Source organism: Mandrillus leucophaeus, unplaced genomic scaffold, assembly GCF_000951045.1.
Source record: "Mandrillus leucophaeus isolate KB7577 unplaced genomic scaffold, Mleu.le_1.0 Scaffold426, whole genome shotgun sequence".
In the NCBI taxonomy this organism is placed as follows: Eukaryota; Metazoa; Chordata; class Mammalia; order Primates; family Cercopithecidae; genus Mandrillus; species Mandrillus leucophaeus.
In genome coordinates, this window is record NW_012104543.1 from 759,394 (window position 1) to 784,351 (window position 24,958).

General features: G+C 53.2%; 1 protein-coding gene across 1 annotated transcript in view; it reads right to left on the reverse strand.

The window, feature by feature from the left end:
• Positions 1-24,952, reverse strand: part of IFFO2 (intermediate filament family orphan 2) — a 50,750-nt gene extending 25,798 nt beyond the window's left edge. Inside the window, exon 1 of the mRNA XM_011993118.1 lies at positions 24,824-24,952. The gene's annotated coding sequence lies outside the window, so the exon portion shown is untranslated. The remainder of the gene's footprint in view (positions 1-24,823) is intronic.
• Positions 24,953-24,958: the final 6 nt, after the last annotated feature.

The following is a 24,958-nucleotide window of genomic DNA, read 5'->3' on the forward strand; positions in this document are numbered from 1 at the left end:
AGGAGGTGAAAGTGAGTCCCATCGCCAGGCAGAGGGAATGAGCTGCGTGGGGTCATCACATTGCCCCCACCTGACATTCCCCCAGCTTGTTTCCTGGTGACCAATGGGGCCCTTTGCAGGGAAGCTAGCTGGCCTCTGGGCTGTCTGCGGTGAGCCATCAGGACTTGAGAGAGGTGAGTGGGAGAGAACGGCAAGCCCCTAAGTGGGCTCTGGCCCCCAGCCACACACCCCTTCAGGCAACGAGGCGGCAGCCTTGTGCAGGAAGTCCTGAAGCTAGTCCTGCCTCTGCCCCAGCTGGCTGCATGATCTGGGGCAAGTCCCTTCCCCTCCTCTGGCACCAGTTTCCCGTCAGTAATGCAATGATGTCAAGCTGGATGAATTCTAAGGGCCCACCCATCCAAGCCAGAAAACAACTTCCATGATCCCTGGACAAGCACCCTACACTGACCACAAAGCCACCTGACAAACCACAAATGCTCAAAAGTCAGCTGGGATGCCAGTCCTTGCGTTCCAACCAGTGTGTGTAGTGGAGAGGGGAGCAGGGGCTCTGGAGACAGAGGGTCCTGGGACCCAATCCCAGCTATCCATCTTGCAGTTCTGTGACCTTAAGCAAGCTATGACCTTCTCTGGGCCTTGGTAATACCGCCCAGCTCCGAGGGATTTTGCCCGCATTCCATGGAATAGCATATGAAAAGTGCCCAGAACAGTGCCTGGTCCACCACGAGCATGGCATTGGTGTCATCATCCTCATCCTCGTGACCTCCCAATTACAGCTGCTCAGAGAGGTGGGGAGAGGCTGGGAGAATGCTCTAGGACCACACTGTAAGTGAGGGGTCAGACTTGAACCCAGGGCCATCTGACTCCAGAGCCACTGTCTGCATCACAGCCATGTTGTTGATGGTCATAATAATGAGCTAGACGCTGCCTTCACCTGGCTGGGTGGCTGGCACTACACGGGGACGGCGTGGCAGAAGGAAAGAAGCCAGATGCTAATGCCACAGAATCCCCATGCCAGCAAAACCCATTGAAAGCTCTGTTTTTGCCCTCCACACCCCATAGATGTACCCCAGGAACTAACGGGCATGCTCAGCCCTTTGAGGTCTGTCCTAACAAAGGCCACGATGGCAGCAGGTGGGTCCAGGGCAGGAGAGCCCAGCTGGTCTCATGGCACCTTCCAACACACACAAGGCATTTAAGGGTGTTCACCCAGGCCAGCTGTTGGCTTTTTTGGGCAACATGGGGCCCAGGGAACCCCCGGGTCACCTGCCCCAATGCCAATCTGAGGTTTCAGTTGTTTTCTGAGGTGCCTGTTCAATTCCCCTATGTCTATATTTGCTCAGATTCCCAGCATCACTCCCACTTGGTATTGCTTATCAAAAACAACTTTGGAGAGGCTGAACATGGGGGCTCATGGCTGTAATCCCAACACTCTGGGAGGCCGAGGCAGGAGGATCATTTGAGGCCAGGAGTTCAACACCAGCCTGAACAACATATTGAGATCCCATCCCTACAAAAAAATTTTAAAAATTAGCCAGGCATGGTGGCACGCACCTGTAGTCCTAGCTACTTGGGAGGCTGAGGTTGGAGGATCCCTTGAGCCTAGTAGTTTGAGGTTGCAGTGAGCTAGGATCAGGCCACTGCACTCCATCCTGGGTGACAGAGTGAGACTCTGTCTCAAAAACAAACAAAAAACACCTTTGGAGAAACTGCAGCTCTGTGGACACTCACAATCCCAAGCAGCATGCTGGCCAGTGCCCTCCTCCCACTGCTTCTGTCCAGAAACTACACCCAGGTGGGCACTCCCCCCACCCCTAAAAAACCAGGCCACTCCAAGGAGGAAATTGTCTCAACCAGCATCTCACAGGGAGGAAAAACCTGCATCGTAAATTGCAGGCCACCATGAAGTTTCTGGAGCACCACTGCCAACCTCTTCCAGGCTTGGGCACCCCTTCATCACCTCCTCCAGGGAGCTTTCCATGACTTCCCCAGAATAAGTCACTATGCCCATTCTGATGTTCCCAGTCCTGAACTCACACCTTCAGTACTGGCACCCAAGGGCTGTAAATTTTCACCTCCCTGTCTCTCTCATCAGACTCCACTCTTCTACAAGAAGGGAAGAACTTGCTTTTATTGTAAAATGCTGATTAGGTGCTAATCATTTGACTCCCACAATCTCTAATTCTCACCACAGTTCTGCGAGTCGGATGTTATCATTCCCACTATACACACTCAGGTGAAATGACTTGTTCAAGGTCAAATCCAGGTCCGTATGGTTCCCAAGCCTCTCTATGGTTTGACAGTGTCTCATCGGCTCCATAAGCCCCACTCCCTGCCCACACCCCTAGCACATCACTTCGAAAATGCCCCCGGATTACAATGCCAGGGTCAGACGCACAGATGTGTACACATGGGGTCACAGTCACTGACCCAGAAAAAAAGTCACTTTGCCCATGTACTTATTTCTCAGCGCCAGAGAACCCAGGTGCAGGAAGGCCTCGGCACACCACCACCTCCACTGCCAAGGCGATGAGCTGCGGCCGGCACGTGGTGAGCGAGAAAGGCGCCAAGCTCTGGAGCTGGATGGAACAAGGTTCAAATCCCAACGGTACCAGCCACACGCTCCTGGGCAAGTGATTCCAATCCCTGAGCCTCCCCATTTGGTCATCATAAAGATCCCGCCGCCTCTGGAGGCTGCTACAGTTTGTGAAAAGGAGGGTATACACAGGCTCCGAATAAACGGAGGCTCTCGTCCCTTCTCTGCCTTCCCTGTCACTAGCTCCAGGGTCTGAGAGAGCAGCACCCTTATTGCTGTGGTCTGGAAAATGTTCTGTTTCTTTCTGGCTCCACTGCGCTATGGAAATCATGGGGTTGCAGGGAGGTTGCAGCTTGCCATCCGGCCCCCAGGCACTGAATGCAGAGATCTCACCCCTGGCCCCACTAGACTAGGATGCCAGGAGGGGCAGAGGGTCTGCACTTCTGAGCTGTGTGCCTTTGGGCCAAGCACTTAACCGCCTGTGCTCCAGGTCCCCTAGCTTTGAGCAGGGGCTAACAGGAGCACCTGCCTTGCCAGGTTGTTGTAGTAGATGAGTCAACACACATTTCACACTTAGCACAGTGCCCTGCTCCCAGTAAATGCTCCATAGATGGAGGCTATGATTAGTCATGGAACACGGCCTTTCTGCTGCCCTCCCTGCCATGGAAAATGGTAACTCAGCTGGAGGGCAGTTCCTCTGGGTAGACTGGCCAAGGCCCCAGGGACGAGGAAGGGTACCTGGGTGCCAAACCAGCCTCCTCTGCTACCAATGCCCGGCAACACACGGGCTGTCAAGACACACAGGAGGACGTCCCATCTCCCTTGTGTCCAATTCGGCACCACATCCCAGTGCCTGGCACAAGATCTGGCACTGAGAGAGCCTTCGTGAGCAAGGATTGGGTGTTTCTGGAGACACCCAGGCCTGGCAGCCCGGAGTATTTCCCACAGCCCAACTCAGGCTGGCTACCGGCTTACATTTCATCTTCTTCCCCCAGGACAGAATCAACAAACATTTCCCAAGTGCTCACCCAGGAGCCAAGTGCTGGGTGGATTAAGAGAATTCTCTTCTCACTGAGAAAGGGGAGGCGAGTTCCGGAGCTCTCGCCGGGGCAGGACCTCTGGCTCCTGCAGCCTTAGATCTTCAATCCCTTCAACCCAAGAAGCGTGGGAAGATCTGGGCACTGGCTGCCCTGTGCCAGGCAAGCGGGGATGGAAGGAAATGCTCGCCCTGGGCCAGGGGGCATCTTCCTCTACCCATGAGTGAAGGGCCCCATCCAAGTTGCCACTGCCCATTTGTACCCAGGGGCAGGAGGGAGGAAACCAAGCATCCACCATCACACTGAAAACATCGGTTCCCTTCATGGGGGACGTGGGTGACTGGGGATTATGGGGTAGAACTGTCACTCTGTCCCCTCTGTATCTTTTCTTAATACACATAAGAGGCCAGGCATGGTGGCTCACACCTGTAATCCCAGCACTTTGGGAGGCCGAGGCAGGTGGATCACTTGAGCCCAGGAGTTCAAGACCAGCCTGGGCAATATGGTGAAACCCCATCTCTACAAAAAGTACAAAAAATTTAGCCAGGTAGCCAGGTGTGGTGGCACCGCTTGTAGTCCCAGATACTCAGGAGGCTGAGGTGGGAGAATTGCTTGAGCCCAGGACCTCAAGGCTGCAGCGAGCCAAGATTGCACCACTGCACTCCAGCCTGAGTGACAGAGCAAGACCCTGCCTCAAAAATAAATAAGTAAATAAATAAACCATACAACACACCATCTTAACCATTTTTAAAGTGGCATTAAGTGCATTCACACTGCTGTGCAACCATCACCTCCATCCATCTCCAGAACGCTTCCATCTTGCAAAACTGAAAGTGTACCTGTTAAGCAGTAGCACCCCATACCCCTCTCCCCACAGCCCCTGGCAACCACCCTTCTACTTTCTGTCTCTGTGGATTCGACTTGTGGGTACTTTGTATAAATAGAATCAGATAGTATTTGTCCTTCTGTGAATGTTTTATTTCTCTCCTTTCTTTTTCTTTCTTTCTTTTTTCTTTTCTTTTTTTTTTTTTTTTTTTTTTGAGACAGGGTCTCACTCTGTTGCCCAGGCTGGAGTGCAGTGGTACAATCACAGCTCACTGCACCTCCACCTCCTGGGCCCAAGCAATCCTCCTGTCTCAGCCTCTGGAGTAGCTGGGACTATAGGCATGAGCCACCACACCCAATTCATTTAAAAAATTATTTTTTGTAGAGACGGGATTTCACCATGCTGTCTAGCGGGTCTTAAACTCCTGGGCTCAAGCAATTCCACCTTGGCCCCCCCAAAGTATTGGGATGACAGGCGTGAGCCACCGTGCCTGGCCTGGCTGATTTCATTTAGCATAATGAAATCAGTTCATCCATGTTGTAGTGTGTGTCAGAATTTCCCCTCCTTCTGTATCTTTTTTTTTTTTTTTTGAGACGGAGTCTCGCTCTGTCGCCCAGGCTGAAGTGCAGTGACCGGCTCTCAGCTCACTGCAAACTCCGCCTCCCGGGTTTACGCCATTCTCCTGCCTCAGCCTCCCGAGCCTGGCCAGTTTTTTGTATTTTTTTAGTAGAGACGGGGTTTCACCATGTTAGCCAGGATGGTCTCGATCTCCTGACCTCGTGATCCGCCCGTCTCGGCCTCCCAAAGTGCTGGGATTACAGGCTTGAGCCATCGCGCCCGGCCCCTTCTGTATCTTTTTAAGTTTGAATGATGTCATGTATACCTGCTCAAAACATCAAAACCACTTAAATTTTTAAAAGACAAAAATACCTGCTCGTGTTATCCTTGCTTTAAATTGCGTGAGGGTTTATAATGATTACACAAGACATAGAAAAGAAAAAAACAGGTTAAGCCAGATAAAACCAATGTAAAACCCACCCAAATGAATCCCCCTCCCTGAGACAATTACGGTTAACATTGGCTGTATATCCTTCCCAACTTTTTCTTATGAGATTTTCTCTTCTTATGAGATTGTTTTTTAACGACAATGGGATGCGACCATATGTGGTTTTCAAAGGTGTTTTTTCCACCTAACAATATACGGCAGCATCCTCCCGAGCAGGTGACACAGCGGGTGGCTGCAGGGCCAGTGGTTTGATAGGTTCTCTGCTGTCACCGCAGAGTCCTTGCAATCTAAACAAGACCGTGAACACCTTCATACCCTCACATTTGCATACATGTCCAGGTATCCCTCTGGGATACCCAGATTGGGTTTCCGGATCAAGTGTGCAGACGTGGAAAGAGCTTTTGTGCCCCTCTAAAGAGCCATGTGTGACGAGCTGGAGAGAACGCTCTCCGGCATTCTCTACCACAGGCTCCCAGTTGCCCAGGGAGCCAAGGAAAGGCAGGGTCCTGGGTCCTTACTCTAGCTCCTGCAGCAACAATGTTTTGTGCCTTAGTTTCCTCATTAGCCAAAATATTGCCCTCGTCTACCAGTGGCCCTCTACCTTCCCCAAGGAGCGAGGGCTGGGAGATCAGGCTCCTCTGAGAAATGGGCCAGACACTTCTTCTCCAAAAGGGTAGACAGAGGTCTCACCTGGTGGGTGATAAGTCCTGGAGAACAAGGCCACGTGCTACAGTAGAGTAAGGCTGAAGAGCATCCCCCCCACACCTCCAGCCCCTCTGTGCCAAGCTCCATCACACCTCCAAGGCATGTGCTGCATTCTCTGCCCAACAGGTTCTACACCCCTTCCCCTTTGTCATTTTCCTCTCTCTCTCCCTTACCTGATGTGACTTCATGACCCAGCTTATAACCCCCTCCAGGAGGCCACCCCTGACTCCTTGGTCAGGGTCAAGTGCCACTCTTCTGAACTGCAAAGCCTCTGGGCCACTTGGTACTGAGGTATCTGATCCCCTGCTGGTCTCCTCTACCTAACTTGTCTTTCTTTTCTCTCTCTCTGTCTTTTTTTTTTTTTTTTTTAAGATAAGATCTCGCTGTGTGCCCAGACTAGAGTGCAGGCGCGCAACAAAGGCTCTCCGCAGCCTCAAACTCCTAGGCTCAAGGGATCCTCCTGCCTTAGCCTCCCAAGTAGCTGGGATTACAGGTGCATGCCACCACACCTGGCTAATTTTTCTGGTTTTTTGTAGAGACGAGGTCTCACTAGGTTGCCCAGATTGGTCTCAAACTCCTGGGCTGAAGCGATCCTCTTGCCTCAGACTCCCAAAGTGCTGGCATTACAGGTGTGAGCCACTGTGCCCGGCCCTCATCTCTTTCAAGATCAGGCCCATCTCTGGGTCACAAATGCAACTCCAGTGCCCAGCACAGAGCCTGGCACAAGGAGGCCCCGTAAATATTCACTGGATTAAAAAGGCCCAGTAAGTGTCATCTCCAGGGCCTTCTCTAGGAGATCCAATCTAGGCCAATGCAGCCCTGTCGCCTTAGACATGGCCTCCCTGCCAGCCCCTTCCTGCCAGCCTCAGTTTCCCTAAACAACCTTCACAGTCCAGGCCAACTCTGCTACTCTCTTCTCTGCACCTTGAAGCCTGGGCCTACCTTGCATGGGGCAGATGATGGGAAAGTTGGTATCCACGGCTCTCCATCCCCGGGACATTGTCTTTCTGCCTAGGCTTGGCCAAGCCCCCATGGACCCTCCGCCCCATCCCCATCCCCAGTGTCTGCTGGCTCTCAGTCTCCAGGGCTCCAGCTCTTGCTTAAGTGGAAGCCAGAAGGGGGTCTGGGCAGCAGGTCTGGGCACTCAGGTCAAGAGGCAGCAGGCCCAGGGGGTCTGTGCTCAGGAGAGTGTGAGAGGCCCCCCGGCCCAGGGATATGTTTACAGCTTTGAGAAAAACAGCAACTCCCAAGGCTATTTTGGAAACGTAATATGTACTTTGGGTCTCTCCACTGTTTATTCCAAGTGACTGTGCTGCCCTGGAGGTAAATGTAGGGCACCTCAGGGTAATCTCCCGCATACTTACTCACCCGCAGCCGCCCTGGAGCCAGCTGCCTGGGAGCCCAGATTTTCCTTATCATGTGCAGCCTGAAAAAAATGAGGGGCTGGCAGCCAGGCAGAGCCCACCAGGCGCGAGTCAGCACACCTGAGTTGAAAACAAGGCTCTGCGGCCTTAAGCCAAGTCATTTCCCTAGGGCGCAGTCTCCTCACCTGTAAAATGGGTGAGAATGACCCCACCTGGATTAAATGAGGATGGGCAAACACAAACTGGCTCCAGGTGTGGCCAAAAAAAAAGCACAGAACACAAGATCCTAGGACATCAGATGGGGACATCCAGGTCATTCATAAATGAGAAGTCTGAAGCTCAGAGGTGGGAGGTGATATGTCCAAGGTCCCACACAGGCAGTGACTGGCTCAGTGCAACTCCAGAGACTAGGAGCTGCCTGCCATGCGGCTGGTAAGGGGAGGAGAACATTCCAGAGCAATCTCCAGGAGGGAGGAGGGAAGAGTGACAAAGACCCAGCCAACAAAAGACATGTTGGGCTTGTGCAACCAAGGATGGGTGACAGGGCAACGGCCACCTGTCTGTGCAGCGCCATCATCGTCCTCACTGGCCGGGAAGGGGCAGGTTCCAGCGTAGCTGAGACAGGTAATTAGACTGCAAACACGCGCACAAAAGAATTAGTGACTAAATACAGCTCAGGGGGATGGACTCATTACTTAATCCCAGGCTCCTGTCATCATGGCCGGCCCTGGCATTCCACCTGATGTGAACCAGTGGGGAGTGCGGAGGCAGGGCACCAGGCAACCCCACAACACACGAATGAGTGTTCCTCCCACCAACCCATGGGGCTGGAGAGAGAAGTCAGTCCCCTTAAGATGGGAGGGGGAATGAAATGGAGCAAAGCCTCCCAGGGACCCTTCCATGACTCTAAAGCCCCTCGGAGGGCATCTTTATTGGAGCTTGTCATCTTCTCACCCCCATTCTGCTGATGGGGAAACTGAGGCTCACCAAGGCGCAGTGACTCATCCAGGGTCACATAATCATAACAGCATTATGGAGGCTCCCATTGGCCTGGCCCAGCCCCCACTGGGGGGCCAGAGCCTTGGAGCCCTCAGTTGGATGGAGGGTCCCCCAAGGGAAATCCCCCAAATGCTGCCCAGATACTGCCGGGCACCCCACACAGGGGAGGCAGCCCCAGCTATGCAAAAGAACCGGCACCAGCACAGCCTCTCTTCTCAACTCCAACCCAGCGGGGGGCTCTCTTCCGCCTGAGATTTGGGCCTCCAGCCACAGGATTCCCAGCCCGGACTCAGCAAAAAGCCAAAAAGAAGATGGTCCAGGCCAGCACAGCAAGAAGGAGCCAGCCTGGGGCAAAGCGGGAGGCCATTTGCAGCCGCCCCCTGCCCCTTATCCCAAAACGCTTTGATGTCAGGCAGAGCTGGGATGGGTGTCCAACTCAGCCGCTCCCCAACTGGTGATCTGCTAAAGCGACTTTACCTCTCTGAGCCTCAGTTTCCTCATCTGTAAAATGGGAATAACAATAGTACCTACACCTCCTGGATGGTGAAGACCCCACAAGATCATAAACACCAGTGCTTCACATTATTTTGCTCCTCTTAGCGAGCAAGCCCCACCTCTAGCTGCTGGGAAGGCTGGGAGGGAGGCTGCTGGGAGGGCTGCTACAGCATCCAGGGCCCCGGGCTTGGCTAAGCTGCGCCATGCTTCCGCTTAGAAGCTTTGCCTCTGGGTTCCCTCTCCCATGCTGGGACTGGGGAACTGTCTGGTATCCAGAATGACCAAGTGCCCAGCACATAGTAGGCCCTCAACCGGTACTGACTGGATGAATGAGCTTGTGAGCTGGAGCCACAGGGCATAGCCACCAGCAGGGCCTTGGGGGAAGCCCAGCTCTGCCTGTGCTGACTTACTGTGTGGCCTTGAGTCCATCCCTGAACCTCTCTAGACCTTCTGCACAAGGAAGCTCCGACCACATCAGGGACTCAGACTCCCCCACCTCGCAGCTAGGGAGACCCTGCAGGGAGCGTGGCCAGAGGACAGCCTGCCCAGTGGGGAGCCCCTTCCCAACTAGCCTGGCCCCCCAGGGACAGACAGCAGGGTCCACGCCCACCCCTGCAGGCCCTCAAAGGCAGTCGGCAGTCTCCTCCTGGTGACTTTGCCTTGGGACAGATGGGACACAGTGTGGTATCTGTCAGGCCAGATGGCCTGGTTGGCCCCAGGGGCTGGGACACCAGCTGGGAGTCCAGCCCTGGCAGGCAACACTGCTTAACCCCTTCTTGCCCCAGCCACAGGAGCCAGTGTCCCCCCGGCAACTTAATCACTGCTGGACACTCAGGCCTCTGTCCTCTCCCCTTGGAGGTGAGGGGCCTCCCTGGCACCTCTAGGGCCAAAAGGGAGTCTGGGAGGCTGTGGGAGAAAGGAAGCCACAAGGTGGGTGGGAGCGGAGGAGGTGCCACTGCTTGGCCCTGAGGGCAGCCCAGGACCGCCAGGAATCTGCCAACCCAGGGAACCAGCAGGCAGGAGCACTGATTCCAGGCCAGGGAGCCCTCTGGGGCCACATGGGGCTGGCTGTTCTGCTTCCAGGACATCTGTCTGTGGCAGGGACCACCAGGCCAAGAGGCCACCAGCCACCTTTATCAAGCCCCCTGCCCAAACCACAGAAACAGCATTGCATGAAGGAGGACATCCAACGCAGACAGGCTGGCTGAATGGCTGTGGATGTGTTGCTCAACCTCTCTGGGCCTCAGTTTCCCCGTCAGGAAAGATGGGACCAGAGTGATCCCTGGGATCCAGGCCACTTCTGGCTCAGAGGGCTCCATGACTCCTGAAAAAGGAATGTGCCTCCCTCCCAGAAACTTGTGGGATCCTACAGGGAACCGCCAGATCTTTTCTGCATGAAGTTTGTGTTTCAACTTGTATCTGAGTCAAGGCACAGTCTCTCAGGAAATGGAGAAAAGGGAGATTGTAGGTGGGAAGAGGGTACGCAGCAAGATAACGGTGTTGCCTTGAGAACCACCAGGGAATTGATGTCCAACCACTTTCCTCCTCTGTGAAAGGCTAAACAAAGGGGGAAAGGCAGCAGTAGGGATCATGGTTAGACACCAGGAAGCACTTCCCTGGAAAAGGCCATGAGGACACTGGACGGCCTGTCTCAGAAAGGGCTCTGGAATGTGCTTCCTAGGCAGTAGGATCTTCAGGCAGGATTTGCAATGGTCCTAGCCCCAAGATGAGGAAGGAACAGATGACCTCTGGAGACCCCTGGAGGAAAACAAGCCAGTGTTCAGTAGGGTAAAGTAAACAGGGCCTTGGAGTCTCTCCCCTCAGGGGCTCAGCCAACCTGCTGTTCCAGACGCGGGAGGGTGTCATCTCAGGGCAGAGCATGGCCAAGCTTGGCCCCAGTGTAGGGCCTGCATGCTGGTTCAGTAGACACCTCTGGAAGTCTCCCAGAATAGAGTCTGCCAGCAACTCCCAAAAAGCCAAGAACACATCAAAATAGCAGAGGAGGGAAGAGCTAGGTAAGGGGGCTGCTGGCCAGGAGTGAGAGCTGTCTGTTGACACAGCGGAGAAGCAGAAACATGGGGCTGGACCTACAGACCTGACTTTGAGCCCTAGCTCCGCCACTTGCCTTGCAACTTTGGGCAAGTCACTGTCCCTCTCTGACATAAGGGAGAGAAAAGATCTAACCAATCTCTAAGGACTCTTCCAGCCCTGATTTAACAGTCACTTGGCAAGCTCCCCAGATTCCGCAAACTCCTAGTTCAGGCAGCATCATCCCCAAAGCCCAAGCGTAGGACCTGAGCACAGTGGCCCAGAAAAGGATAGATGGATGGACAGACTGATGGATGGGTGGATGGATGGATGGATGGTTGGATGGATGGACAGACAGATGGACAGATGGATGGAATAATGAATGATCAAGTAGGGTAATCCTGGCAAAGAAGAGCAGAAGGTCCTAGGTGTCCCCTGGGATGACTCCTTACACCCGCCCATAAGGCCTCCCTGGAATCACCTGCCAGTGATACAGACCCTCCAGTATCCAATTCCCTTCTTTAACTTATATGTACATGTGCAAATACCCACACATGCAGATACAAATACGCAACACGTGCTCGAAGCAGTGACCCAACTCTGAATCCTGACAAGAGAAAGCTCCAGGTCCCCCGCAAAACCCATGAGGTTTATCTGCTCCAGTCTGATTCTAGGGTATCTTGGCTTTTAGAATTCCCCTTCCAAAGCTGGGTGCAACACGAGACTCTAGTGGTGGAACCCAGTGGTGATCTTGGAAGCCAGAGACCTGAGGTCACGTGCCCACTCCGCCGCTTTCTAGCTTTGACGAGGAACAAGTCATTTTACCTGGCACGACTCAGTTTTCTCATCTGTACAATGGACATACCCACAGCCACCTTGCTGGAGTGGTGCGATGCTCCAGAGAACACATGTGTGAGGCTTCAAACGCTGCAGTGGGTAGACAGGGTGCTCTTGGGAAGTGAGCAAGATGGCTATAGAATTATGAGATCTTGGCTCCCTTCTTGGAGGGGCTGAGCATAAGCCAAGCCTTCCAAGGCTTCTCTGTTTGGGCCCTGCAATCCCTTCCACCTCGTTTCCCACCTTGGGGGGTGATGTGCTTGGGCTTAAACCGGGCAGAAGCTACAAAGCAGCCTTTGTCTCACAGATGAAACCCTAAACCAGCTGCCCTGACGTCAACCCTGGAAAAACAATGCCAAGCCAGCCTTCAACGTCACTCCTCTGCCAAGGTCTGAGAGTGGGCCCTTCACCCACAAGGCCTCGCAAGGCAGTCCATGAAAACACAGAAACCATCCACCCATCGCCTACGGAGGCCCAGAAGGAGGAACAGCTGCCGTTCTGCTGCTGGGCGCAGGGCAGGGTTTGAACCCCTGTCTTTCAACTCCCGTATCTCAGCCTGCCAGAATGAGCTCGCGTGTGTGGCAGAGTACTTTCAGTAACAGTCTGCAAGAGGCAGGTTCGAATCCTGGTCCTGGCCCTACCTCATCGTGAGACCTCAGACCAGCAATGTGATCCCCTGAGGTTGCTTCCAAATCCACACAAGGGGGAGGCTGAGACAGTCCACGATCCCCAGGGAGGTGAGGACAGCGAAAGACTTCCCCATTCATGTCCACATTCCATCAGGCCCTCCTAGGAGCCACAGGCTCCAGGCGACACCCTGCGCTGGACACAGCCTTGAATGCCAGGTCTTGCCTTCCCGGTCACCCTGTGCTGACAGTCTGCTCGAGAAGAGAGGGGACATGACCTCCTCCTCGCTGCCCAGGCAGCTCTACTGGGGAGAGGAAGTACTCGGAACACAAAAGGCCAGTCTTCAGCCAAAGGGGGAGGGAGCAGGCAGTTCTCACTGTGCCCCGTTTTCCTTTTGTATGAGATGGGATGGAATGATGAGACCCACAGGGTGTTGGTGAGCCTGGCCCAGGAAAGGCTGCCCTGTCTCCTCATCTCCGGGGTAAGCCCTGGAGCTGGAAGGCTTGAGAACTTTGCCTAGAATGTTGGAGTTGGGTGAACCATAGAGGCTGATCCTTCATTCCCCGCAAAGATTATGTTTCCAGAGCTCCTTGTCTGGGGATGTGGCCTGACAAATAGTACTTTGGGATTTGCACATGTTTTTATATGTATAAATTGGGGCCTAGGGGCTGGTGGGAGCCAGGCCAGGGCAGGAGGGAGGGAGCGATAACAGCTGAGGGCCCAGCGGCACACTTAGCACTCTGCAGGCAACATCAAATCCTTGCAACCCCATCAGCTAAGACTGTCATCCCCATTTTACAGATGAGAGAACTGAGGCTCAGAGCAGTAACACAACTCCAAGCGGTGTCACCTCAGAGCCAGAGCTCCCACCCAAGAGAAGGCCCAAATCATGGGCCAACAGGAAACATGAAGCAAGAGCAAATGAAGCAATTTCTTTTTAATTCCCCACAACTGAATTATGCCTTAGGGCTCAGAAAAAGAATAACTTACAAGTTGGAGGTCCCTCAACTTGGCACCAGGTTAATTCTGGCTCTGCCAGCAGTAGCTTGCTGAGTTCAAGCCTTCAGTCTCCAAGTCAGATGAGTCCTGATGTTTTATTTTATATTATTATTATTATTTTGAGATGGAGTCTCATTCTGTCGCCCAGGCTGGAGTGCAGTGGCAAGATCTTGGCTCACCGCAACCTCCACCTCGCAGGTTCAAGACATTCTCCTGCCTCTGCCTCCCAAGTAGCTGGGATAACAGGCGCGTGCCACCACACCCGGCAAATTTTAAGTCCTAATGTTATAAATGCTAATATTTTCTTTAAAGGCAAGTGTGAAACCAACTGCAATGTAATATCAAGACTCGGCCAGGCATGGTGGCTCACATCTGTAATCCCAGCACTTTGGGAGGCCAAGGCAGAAGGATCACTTGAGGCCAGGAGTTCAAGACCAGCCCTGGCAACATAGCGAGACCCTTATCTCAACAAAAATTATTTTTTTAAAAAAAATTAGCTGGGTGTAGTGGTGTGTGCCTGTAGTCCTAGCTCCTTAGGAGGCCAAGGCAGGAGGATTGCTTGTGCCCAAAACAAGAAAGAAAGAGGGAGAGGAAAGGAGAGCAAGACAGAAAATGAGAGCCAAGAAGAGCATGAGGAGGGAGGAGGGGACAAGACAGGGAAGAAGCAAACACAGGACAGGCCAAGTTCTGGCAGTGCCAGGCTCAAGCCCAGGAACCAGGAGCAGCTCCACACTGTGTCCTGCACAGCAGCTCAACTCCAGGCTCTTGTACAAGCTGTCCTCTCTATCTGGAGCACCCTTTCTCCTTCTCTTCCACTCTTACTGAACCTTCCAAAAACAACCTCGGTGATGTCACCTCCAGGAAGCCTTCCTTGACTGGCTCTAAACTGGCTTGGGTACCTTCCAGAATCCCTGGGTTTGGGGCACCCCAGGGTCTCACCAGTGTCCCACCCAGACCTCCAAGACTCTCTGGTCCTGACTTTGCAACAAGCTTTCCCTAAAGCTTCCACTACCACCCCCCAAGATGGCCTTCTGCCTATTACCACAGTGGGTCAGGAGCAAAAAGGGGGTGCCAGTGGGCCCTGGGAAGATGGGCTGACCCTATACAGAGAGGAGCCTGTCTGCCAGGGAATTTCACAAGGTCTACTTAGACCAGTAGCTCTTCCCCTCCCCCAAGACAGCAAACAGGCGGCAGCGAGCCAAGAACCGTCTTAAATAACCCAAGTAATAAAGATGGCCAATTAAGAGGGCGGAAGGCGCTGTCTCCACTGCAGGGGCCTCTCTCCATCGAGCAGCAGATGAGCAGGGTCTGTGTGAACACACATCCCAGAGTCGGAGCACGCAGGCCAGAGAGCGCTGAGCAAGCATCTCAGAGACAGGCCCCACCCCCAGCACGGCCACGTGGAGGGGCTCCTGCCAGGGCAAAGGTCCAAATGCCATTCGATTCCTGCCCAGCTCCTCTCCCCAGAACCCCCAGCCTTATTTAGTGATTTTTGCCACGGCAGCCGGAATCAGAGCACCATCATCGCCCTTGCCTTCCATGCAACGTGACCATTCCCACTTTCCAGATAAGAAACAGAGGCTCAGAGAGGCAGAGTGACTCTCCCGCGGTCTCAGAGCTGACAGGCAGCAGAAATATATGCTGCAGGTTCCTCTCTTCCCAGCTTTTGGGTTCCACATAAACCTTCTCCCCTAAGCTGTCTAACACAGCAGGTTTCTGTCCAACATCCCATCCCAGGATCCGGGGAGATGTGAATGTAAAGGCAAGAGAGGACAAGGCGTTGCATGGAGCTTCACAGAGCTTCAGGCTGCATGGGAAGTTGGAAAAGAAACCGCAGAGCAGGTAGAGCTCAGGACTCCCAAGGATTTAGTCCCTACAGGCACTCCACTCGCCAGTTTTCAAAGTGCTCCACAGGTACCATTTTAGACGGTCTTCCAAACAGCCTCATGAGGTCAGATTTATTACTCCCATTTCATAGAAGTGAAAACTGAGGCTCAAGCAGGAAAGGGCCGTGCCTTTCTGGTACTGCACAGGTTTAAGGTTGGAACTGGAGCCTGACTTTCTGGGGTCAGATCTGGGCTTGCCACTTTCTTTTTTTGTTGTTGTTTTTCTGTTTTTTGTTTTTTGAGATGGAGTCTCACCCTGTCGCCCAGGCTGGAGTGCAGTGGTGAGATCTTGGCTCACTGCAACCTCCACCCTCCAAGTTCCAGTGATTCTCCTGCCTCAGGGTCCTGAGTAGCTGGGATTACAGGCGCCTGCCACCTCGCCTGGCTAATTTTTAAAATTTTTTTGTAAAGACGGGGTTTCACCATCACCATCTTGACCAGGCTGGTCTTGAACTCCTGACCTCATGATCCACCTGCCTCAGCCTCCCAAAGTGCCGGGATCACAGGCGTGAGCCACCACACCCAGCCTGGGCTTGCCACTTTCAAGGTGTCTTGGCCCAGTTCCCTCCCCTGTCTCTGTGGCTCAGTTTTAGCATCTCTAAAATGGGCTAAGGACAGTACCCAACTCACAGGGTTATTAGAGCTTCCATGAATTAAATGTTTGCAAACCGCTTTGAATGAAGCCTGGCAAAGAGTAAATGCTGTATAAATATTTAATGAAATTCATTAACTAATACATGTTTATTGTGCTCCTACTATCCACAAGCACTGTTGGAGAAGGTACTGGGCACATGCTGCTATCACGTGATGCTGCCACATGGCATGACACATTTGTCTATGTCCCCAGATTCTGAGTTATCGAGGGCAGGGGCCTGGCCCATGGTGGGTGTTCAGCCACTGTTCTGAGAACACCACCTCTTTGGCTCCTCAGACATCCACACCTGGCAGTCTCATCTTCCCCAACAAGAGGCGTCAAATGATTGTAACAACTTCCCTGTTTCCTGGCAAAGTTCACAGCACTGACTGAAAGCAAAAGCTAGGGAGACTCCAGCCCAGGGCGGAGGCGAGCTCCCAAATAGCCACCAGAACGCCCAAGGCCCTCTGCTGCTGGTGATCCACGGATGAGAACCTCTGGCTGGCTGCTGCCCTGAGGACACTCAGGGGCCCGGCAAGATAAATCGAGCATTAATTCAGAGTCTGAGATCCACAGCCTGCCCCAGCTTTGCTAGACGACATTTCACAGAAGTGAAAGCTGAGGCTCACAGCAGGAAAGCGGCTTGCAATGGGCATGGCCCTTTCTGGGTACAGCACAGGATAAAGGTTGGATCTTGAGCCTGACTTTCAAGTTACTTCTCCTCTCTGAGCTTCGGTTTCCATCCTGCAGTGCCACCACCGGGTTTAAATGAGACCTCATGGAAACCACCAGACGGGTCATAATATGTGTTCCCTGTTCCCCAACTCTTCCCTTGCCAGCCCTGCCAGCCCCCAGTGAGACCTTCTCCAAAGAGCAGGGGCCTGGACAGGCCCGGGAGCCTCATCTGCCTGCTACTGCCAGTGATTCATTTGCTTTCTCAAGAAATAATTACTGTAAAGTGACAGCAGGGAATCTTCCCAGTGCAGCAGCCGCCTCCTGTTCTGCCACCCGCCGTGGCAATATTGTGACAGGTGCTGGGGAGACCCCGTGCCTCCTGCCTGCCTCCTCACCCGGAGCCAGCCTTCGCCAACCTCCAGGGACACGGGACAAGGCCACCTCCTGGGAGGAGCACTGACCTTGGGGTCCAGAGAAGCAGATGGACTCATGGCGAGATCTGGGACAGATGTCTTCACCTCTCTGAACCTCTTACTTGTAAAATGAGCATAATCACTTCCCACCTCTTGGGACTGCTCTCATAATTATCACTGCACCTAGCACAAAGTAGGTGCTCAACAAACAGGAGCATTAAGCCATATTGATTTATTTTCAAACCCTTTTGCAAAATGTTCTCCTACTGCACTGTTTGAATTGATTTTTACCTCCACCCTGAGAAGCAGCACTTGTAAGAAACCCCACCCCCATTTTAGAGAGCAACAAACTGAGAGGCAAGCAATTAAATGGCACGCACGGAATTGTGCTACGTTATGGAGAGAATGCAGTCTTCACAGGGTTGCTGGGCAGGCCCACTTTCCCACTGTCCCCATTCCCAGGTGGGCATAGTGAAGACCAGACCACACTGCAGGCAAACCCAGAGCAGAACCTGGGCTCCACGGACCCTCGAGAGAACCAGGCATTGCCATTTGCCAGGTTTACTGTTGGGTGACAACTACCCTCTCTTGTACCAGATCTACAATGAGAAACCACATCCTGCCCAGGAAGCCAAGCGCCCGGTGCCCAGTGTGGGTGGGAGGATACTCCCCTGGTGGGCAGGCGGCGGCAACGTCACAAACCTTTAGCAGCCTCCCATCTGGCCTGGAATTTTCTAAGCACCTCACAGTCTGGCAATGCTCAAAGGGCTGTGCAACCCACAGATGCTGCCAGCAAAGGGCACGGGACACCCTCTCCCGGTTTCCAGCTTGGTTCTCAACCTCTGCCCACCCCACAGGGCCAGCACAGCTCAGCCTCTGTAGGGCACCCACTCTCTGCCCTGTGAAATCATTCTGAACTTGACCATTTACACACGCTGTGCTGTAGCTAGGTGAGCCCATCTACCTCTTCCACAACCTCCAGACACAGAGCTTAGCATCCCTGTTTTACAGATGAAGAAACTGAGGCTCGAGAGGCAGTGACTAGCCCAAGCTCACTCAGCTTTTAACTGCTGCCCTGGGGCCCCAGCACCCAGCACTGCCAGGCTAGGGGGTTCATTCAAACTTTGAACTTTGGCCCAGACCTTCTGATTCCAAGTGCAGGCCATCCCCTCCACAAGCAGCCGAATCCCTGGACGTGGTCTATGTCGTCCGTCTTCTGTCTCACCCTCCTGGAGGCCTACTAGCTCACAGCAGCCAGACACAGAGGCCTCCCTGCTGCATGAGTATTTACTCAGCATGGACCTTGGCCAGGTCCTGGCTGGGCTCTGCCAGTGGGAGACGAAGCCAGAGCTGGAGCCGGCCCCCACAGAGCTTCCAGTCGATGCAGGCGCAGACACATGCCAGGTGGTTACAGCTCCGGGTGTGGAGGGCTGTGATGTGGGAGGTGGTGGGCACTCAGGACCGCCTGACAGCAGAAAGTCAGGAAAAAGCAACACATCCCTAATCCTGAGTACAGGGACGTGGCAGGGCTGCCTCCTTCCCGTCCCGGGCCTTCAGCCATCCGCCACATAGGAAATAAATGGAACGCCAGCCGGCTTTCACCTCTCAATGCGATCAAAAGCCAGGACTGCAAATGCAAAGCCCACAGCCTCCGGTGTCACTGACACATGGCACAGTTTAAATCAATTCTCCTGGAAGGCAACGCATCTCGTTGCAGCAAAGGGCGTGTTCAAATTCCAGGTCTACCCTTCTGTGTCCTTCAAATACAGTCATGTGTGGGGACGTGAGCTACAGGACTGAACGGAGAGCCTGGTGTGTGCATCTGCATGTGTGTGTGCGTGTGTGTGCATGTACATGTGTGTGAGACTGTGCATACACGTGGGGGGAAGGGGGACCCAGGGGCCCCGCATCCGGTCTCGTTTGCCAAGGCAAAGCCCCGCCTCGCATTCCTCTGAGAAGGAATCTTCAGCGTCAGCTGTCTCCCTGCTTCCTTTTCTTTTCTGGGACCTCATTCTCCTCCCTCTAGCTTGAGGCTCTGAGAATCGCTCCCAAATTTGTCCCCAGTGAGAATGCCAACCCAGCCAAGGGATTCTGTAATATAGTTCCCAAGAGACCCGAGGCGCTAGATGGAGGGGTTTGTGTGTTTCTCTTAAAGGAAGTTGGGAGAAAGGGCTGGGGGATGGCGAGAGATTTCCGGAGGCACAAATCAACGGCTAAGAGTAGGTCAAACAGGCTTCTTAGATGCTGGACAAAGAAGCAGCCCTTTCCCTCCACCCCCAACACCACCTCTGGCGCCTCCGTGGGACAGAGAGAGCGGCAACGTGCCCTGAAATGGACTTGTTAGGCAGTCAGGGCCATGCTGAGAAATCCTTGTAAATTAAAGGAACAGACTTTGCCAGGGGAAGGGGGCTGGGCTGGGGGGTGGGTAGGCATGCCCAAAACCTGCCAGGCCCCAGGTACCTTAACACCAGACCTCATTTGTTCCTTCTCAATCCCTGGGAGAGCAACAAGATGACCCCTCTTTTACAGAGGACAAAGCGGGGAGCTCCACGGGCAGCTTGGAGTGACCAAGCCACTTGCCCCCGTTCACACAGACAGTGGCAGAGCCAGGATGTGAAACCCTGTTCCACCATCAAAGGCTGCCTCACTGGAAAATCAGAAATCAAGAATCCATATCGGTGCCAGCTTCAGAAATAACGAAAGTGTCAATGGGAGTGGCAGGGAACAAAGCCCTCAGCTTTCTATTCCAGGGCAGCATTCGAGCTTTGGGACATTCAGGGGCCAGCACCCACCTGCTTGAGGGCCCCCCTGGGGTGTGACGAGAACGGGCAAGGGACACTCCAGCTGACCCACCCACCATCCCTTTTTGGAGTCCTTCATTCCGGCCGACAGCCCAGCCCCTTCCGGCTCACAGTCAGAAATAGCTGTGACAAAAGTCCCTCCCATCCCAGAAAGTGGCTTTTTAAAAAAAATGTTTAAAGCAGACACACAAAAAGATGGAAAGAACATAACAAAGCCTCGACTGCAGGAAGATGATGCGGGCATCACGTCGAGGTGGGGAGGCCAGCTCTGCACAGCAGATGGAAGGTCTGCCCAGTTCGGCACAGACAGCCCGCCCCCTCTGGGCCTTGGTTTCCCCACCTTTAAAATGAAAGCACTCAGCTGAATCAGCAGTTTCTTTCTTTTCAAAAACTGCAGAACACTTTTTAAAATGGAATCTTTTTTGGACAATCTGGGAGTCAGAGAAGCATGGAGTTACGGTGGGCAACATGGGTCAAATCTCAGGTGCTCAGCCTCCCACTGTCCCCGAAGTCTCCCAAGGCACCCTGCTATGGACTCCAGGGCTCTAAAAAGCCCACTTGAAAACCACCAGGCTGGATGATCACAGTGGTCTCTCCAGGCTCCCAAACCACCCTCCAATCACCCCAGGCACCAGGAAAAAAGAAACCTAGCCTCCAGGCTGACTTCAACTGGGGGGCTCATACACTCAGCCCCTCGCACGGGAGGGAACAAGGCCAGCCAGCTGCAAATCACACTGGGCCTGAGGGGGCCAGGATGGCTGGACAGGCTTCTGGACAGGGGCACCAGGCCCCCAAAAGAGTCACTCTGTCTGACAGGCAGCTAGGCCAGCACTACCATGCCGGGCAACTTCCTCTACCAGCCCAGGGCAACTTCCTCTACCAGCCCAGAGCAACTTTGCAGCAGCTGCCAGGCTGGAGGGACCTTTTCCTTGACAACCTGAAAGCTTTCCCGCGTCCTTCCTTGGAGCCAATGAAGAGAGGGGAAACGGCTGAACCAGTTAAGCTGGGGGATGGGATGACCAATACTGCCCATGCCTGGAGCCTGGACCCTAGTCATCTGGGGCAGAGACAAGAGAGGGAAGGGGAAGCCCAGAACAGAGAAAGGCATCAGAGAACACGCTGTGGTCTCCAGACGCAGAAAGATCAGCCACGACGCGGGCCTCTTGGAGTCACTGACCTCAAGTAGAGAGCGAGCTGAGAGAGATCACCTACAGGAACTCCTGCATGTAAAGGTGGAGGATCTGAGGCCCAGAGAGGGCAGCGGTTGGCCAGAGGTCACACAGCACCTAGTGGCAGAGCCGGACCTAAAGTCCAGGTCTCCTGGATGCCAACTCAGGGAACTCTCCACTGTTGAGTTCAGATAAACTCAGTGGGAATCTCCAGGGAAAAGCCCCCAGCTTGCAAAGTCAGAACACGATATTTTAGTGGCCCTGGGTGGTGACAGAGTAGAGATGTTTGTTTGGGTTTCCAAATCAACGCTTGACAACTTTGTCCTCATTGTGGCTTCAGCGACCACATTTCCCACGTGGTAAAGACCTGGTTGGGCCAAGGGAAAACCAAAGCAGTGGTGACTGGGGCCAGGGCCCAGGCACCCCAGGCCAGGGTCTCTGGTTTGGGTTGGTGTTTCCAAATCACAGTTCGTGGACCACTGATGGCACATGAGATGATGCTAGGTGGTATACGGTTGACGTTTTAAATTTAAAATATATTGAATGCCTGGGTGGATTCATAAACAAAATATGGGCTACACTACAGAGGAATATTTTTTGCTATAAAAAGGAACAGCCTACGAATACATGCTACAACATGGATGAACTTCAAAAAAACATTCTCTAACTGAAAAAAGCCAAACACAAAGACTACAGAGTGTATGATTCTATTTCTATGAAATGTCCGGAAAAGGCCAATTTCCAGAAAGACAGCAGGTCCGTGATTACCTGGGCTGGTCTTGGAATGGGAATTTTCTGTAAATGGACATGAAGGATCTTTTTGGGGGGTGATGCAATGCTCTAAAACGGAATTGTGGTAATGACTGCACAACTCTGTGAATTTGACTTGTACACTTAAAATGGGCAGCTTTTGTGATGTGTAAGTTGTACCTCAATGAAGTTGTTAAAATATTTTATGTAAGCAATAGCACAGGTGGTAGTACGTGGACGTGGCCAGAAACCACGAAGGTGGAACTCAACAAGCCTCCGGCTTGAAGATCGCTGAGTTTCACATCCCAAGTTGTCCTTTGGGGAAGCAAGTAGGGGTCTCTGGAGCTGCAGGTTCCTCTAGGTGGACCAGGGGAAACCTGGAACCTTTTCCTCCTGGGTTAGGCTCCTTCTGGGCATCACTGCTTGGAGTTCTGTGATAGACATCCTGGGATGATTTAAAACCCTTTGTGGCCACAGCAGTACAGGCAGACACCTGGGTCTCATCCCTTAGATGGTGACTTCTCTTATGGCCAGGGGATCAGAAGCGGGCTGGGAGCTCAAACTCAGATTTATATATTGCCAAGGCTGGGAAGACCCTTTGAGATCATCTAGCCCAGTGGTTTTTCAAGTTTTTAAAAAATGTTTATCAAATGTCTGCCCTCCTTCCCAAAGAAAATTCTTAGGAGGTACCCAAAACATACTATGAACAAGTTAGTGTGTTAGTGGAACCCAATGAGTTAATATTAAGAACTTAAAGGTGAGTGAGCACATTTTTATCACTGTATTAATGTCTTAATGTTATTTTAAATGATCATTTTTATTAGATATTCAAGGAACCCCTAAAGCATCTCTAAGAAAGCCTGGGGTTTCAAGGACTACAATTCTAGCCCACCTACCTCACTTCACAGATGGGGAAACTGAGGCTCCAGGAAAGAAGTATACTTGCTTTGGAAAAATTCAACATAAGTCTTGAGTCAACTTCAGAAACAACGTGGAAGAAGAGGTGTGTGCGCATCGCAGAAGGGCGGGAAGAGAGACGCCCGCACTCCACCTGTCTCAGCAGCACCGCCTCATTCCAGGCCAGCGCCAGAAGCTGACATCACACCCCACGCCCTGGGTGCAACTTGAATAGAGCATTGCTCAATGCCAACCCATCTCCCTCCAAGACTGGGCACGGTTTTTCCATCCCCTTAGTAGCCAGGTCCAAAAAAGCATCCACACAATAAAACAAACACAACACAAGCCTGAGGCATGACGACACGATCAACAGTGGCAGACAGGAGGGCCCGGCCCATCCCTCCCCAGTTTCACCATCGAGAGCAAGTGCCTGTTTCCCTAGCCTGCCCCAGTGACATTGACCATGAGGGGCGGAGAGGTGGCCTCTATGTGGCAAGGCACCAGGTGGGCCATTCTCAAGTCCTCCAGAGAAAGAGGTAACGCAGGAGAGAGGGCACCAGGTGGGCCATTCTCAAGTACCTCCAGAGAAAGAGGTAACTCAGGAGAGAAGCCCACCTCCCAGTGGAGTGTAAGACCTACCCCCAGGAAGCGAGGCGCTGCATGAGAGAGCTTGAGGACTCTCAGCGTTTCTGCTCTCCGCTAGCTTGACAAAGTGCCTATCATCTTTAATAACATCAGCTTGATTACTTTATACCTTCCGAAGAGCATCACCGTCCTGCTCTCCCCTCGAGCAACTGTGGGCAGATTTTATTATTCCCATTTCTCGGATGAGCAAACAGGATTTCAAGTGGTCTGATAATCTCACCAGCAGGTATAAGGCTGGCATTTGAATCCTACCCAGTTGCTAGCCTGTCCAACGGGAGAATAAGGAAGGAGACCTATGCCCAGCTCCCTGGGCAGACCTTTAGAGATGGAAGGAAGGGCCCTTCTCAGTACATCCTCCAAGCCCTGGAGTTCAGAGCCAATAACTCCCAGTGGAAGGCTGCCCGTGCCTGGAACAGCGACTGCCAGGGCCAGAGGGCCCCTCCCCCAGCCAGGTCTGAGATGCCAAAGACAGACCCCTCTACCCTTACGGGAAGAGGAGGAGGATAGGAGACCCCTCTCCTCTCATCAGAAAGCCAAGCAGACAGTATTGTTGGCCAGACTGCAGGCAGGAAGCAATGACAGTTTCCCAGCTGGGGAATCTGAGCTGGGCAGGAATGCACTGGCCAGTCCTACAGAGTCTGGACCCCAGTTCTAGCCAGAGATGGTGGTCTCAGTCCATTCAATGTCCAGTCTCCAACCCAACATTATCTTCTCCTGGGGGCTTTTAAGGCTGAGTTTGTTAGGGCCCAATAAACCATGAAACTCAGGGAGTGGGGAGAAGAGGGATGAAAGGAGGCATTTTATAAAAGCTTGTGAGCAATCTGCTATAGTTGTGGTTATCCAACCCAGCAAGCTGGACGTTACAGAGCTGGAGCAAGACGGCAGACACTGGCCCCAGGGGGCAGGGGCAGATCCATCCATTTTCAAACACATGATCTCATTTAATTCAAGAAATAAAAAGGCAGTGGGTTGGTTAGAGTTTTTCTTTTCATCTGTTGAGGGAGGGAAGCCTACTTCCTACTTCCTTGGGAAAAATACCTATGCTAGGAGACAGACTAGCCAGGAGTGGTTAAAATCTCTGGTTGAAATCCTGGTTTCACAACTCCTTCGCCAAGCCACCTTAGGCAAGTCACTTAGCATTTCTGCACCTCGGTTTCCTCATCTATAAGATGAGGATAAGTCTGCCTTACACGCTGTATTGTGCTGAGAATTAAATGAGATCACATAAAACACAGATAGTTATTATGTCACCTAGAAAACAATGTGCCTAACCAGTGACGGCATCGAGGTGGCCCCCACGGTAGCCAGCGCCCACCCCCATCCTGGGATCTAGATAATTGGGCCTTCCTGGCATGTGTAAGGCACTCTGCAAACACAGCTTCCAGCCCACCTGCCAGGACCAGCTGCCCGCCCGGCCCCCGTCCCGCACACGCATTCCGCGGCAGCCTGGACCTGGGCGCCCCCTCCCAGGGTGGCGGGGGAGGGGCGGCCACTCACCTCCGCTTGTACTCGTCGCGCTCGCGCTTCACCTTGGCCAGCACGTTGTAGAGCGCGCGGATCTCCGGCGTGATGGTGTCGATCTGCACGCCCACGCCGTCGGGGTGCACCCACGACACGCCGGGGCCCTGCACG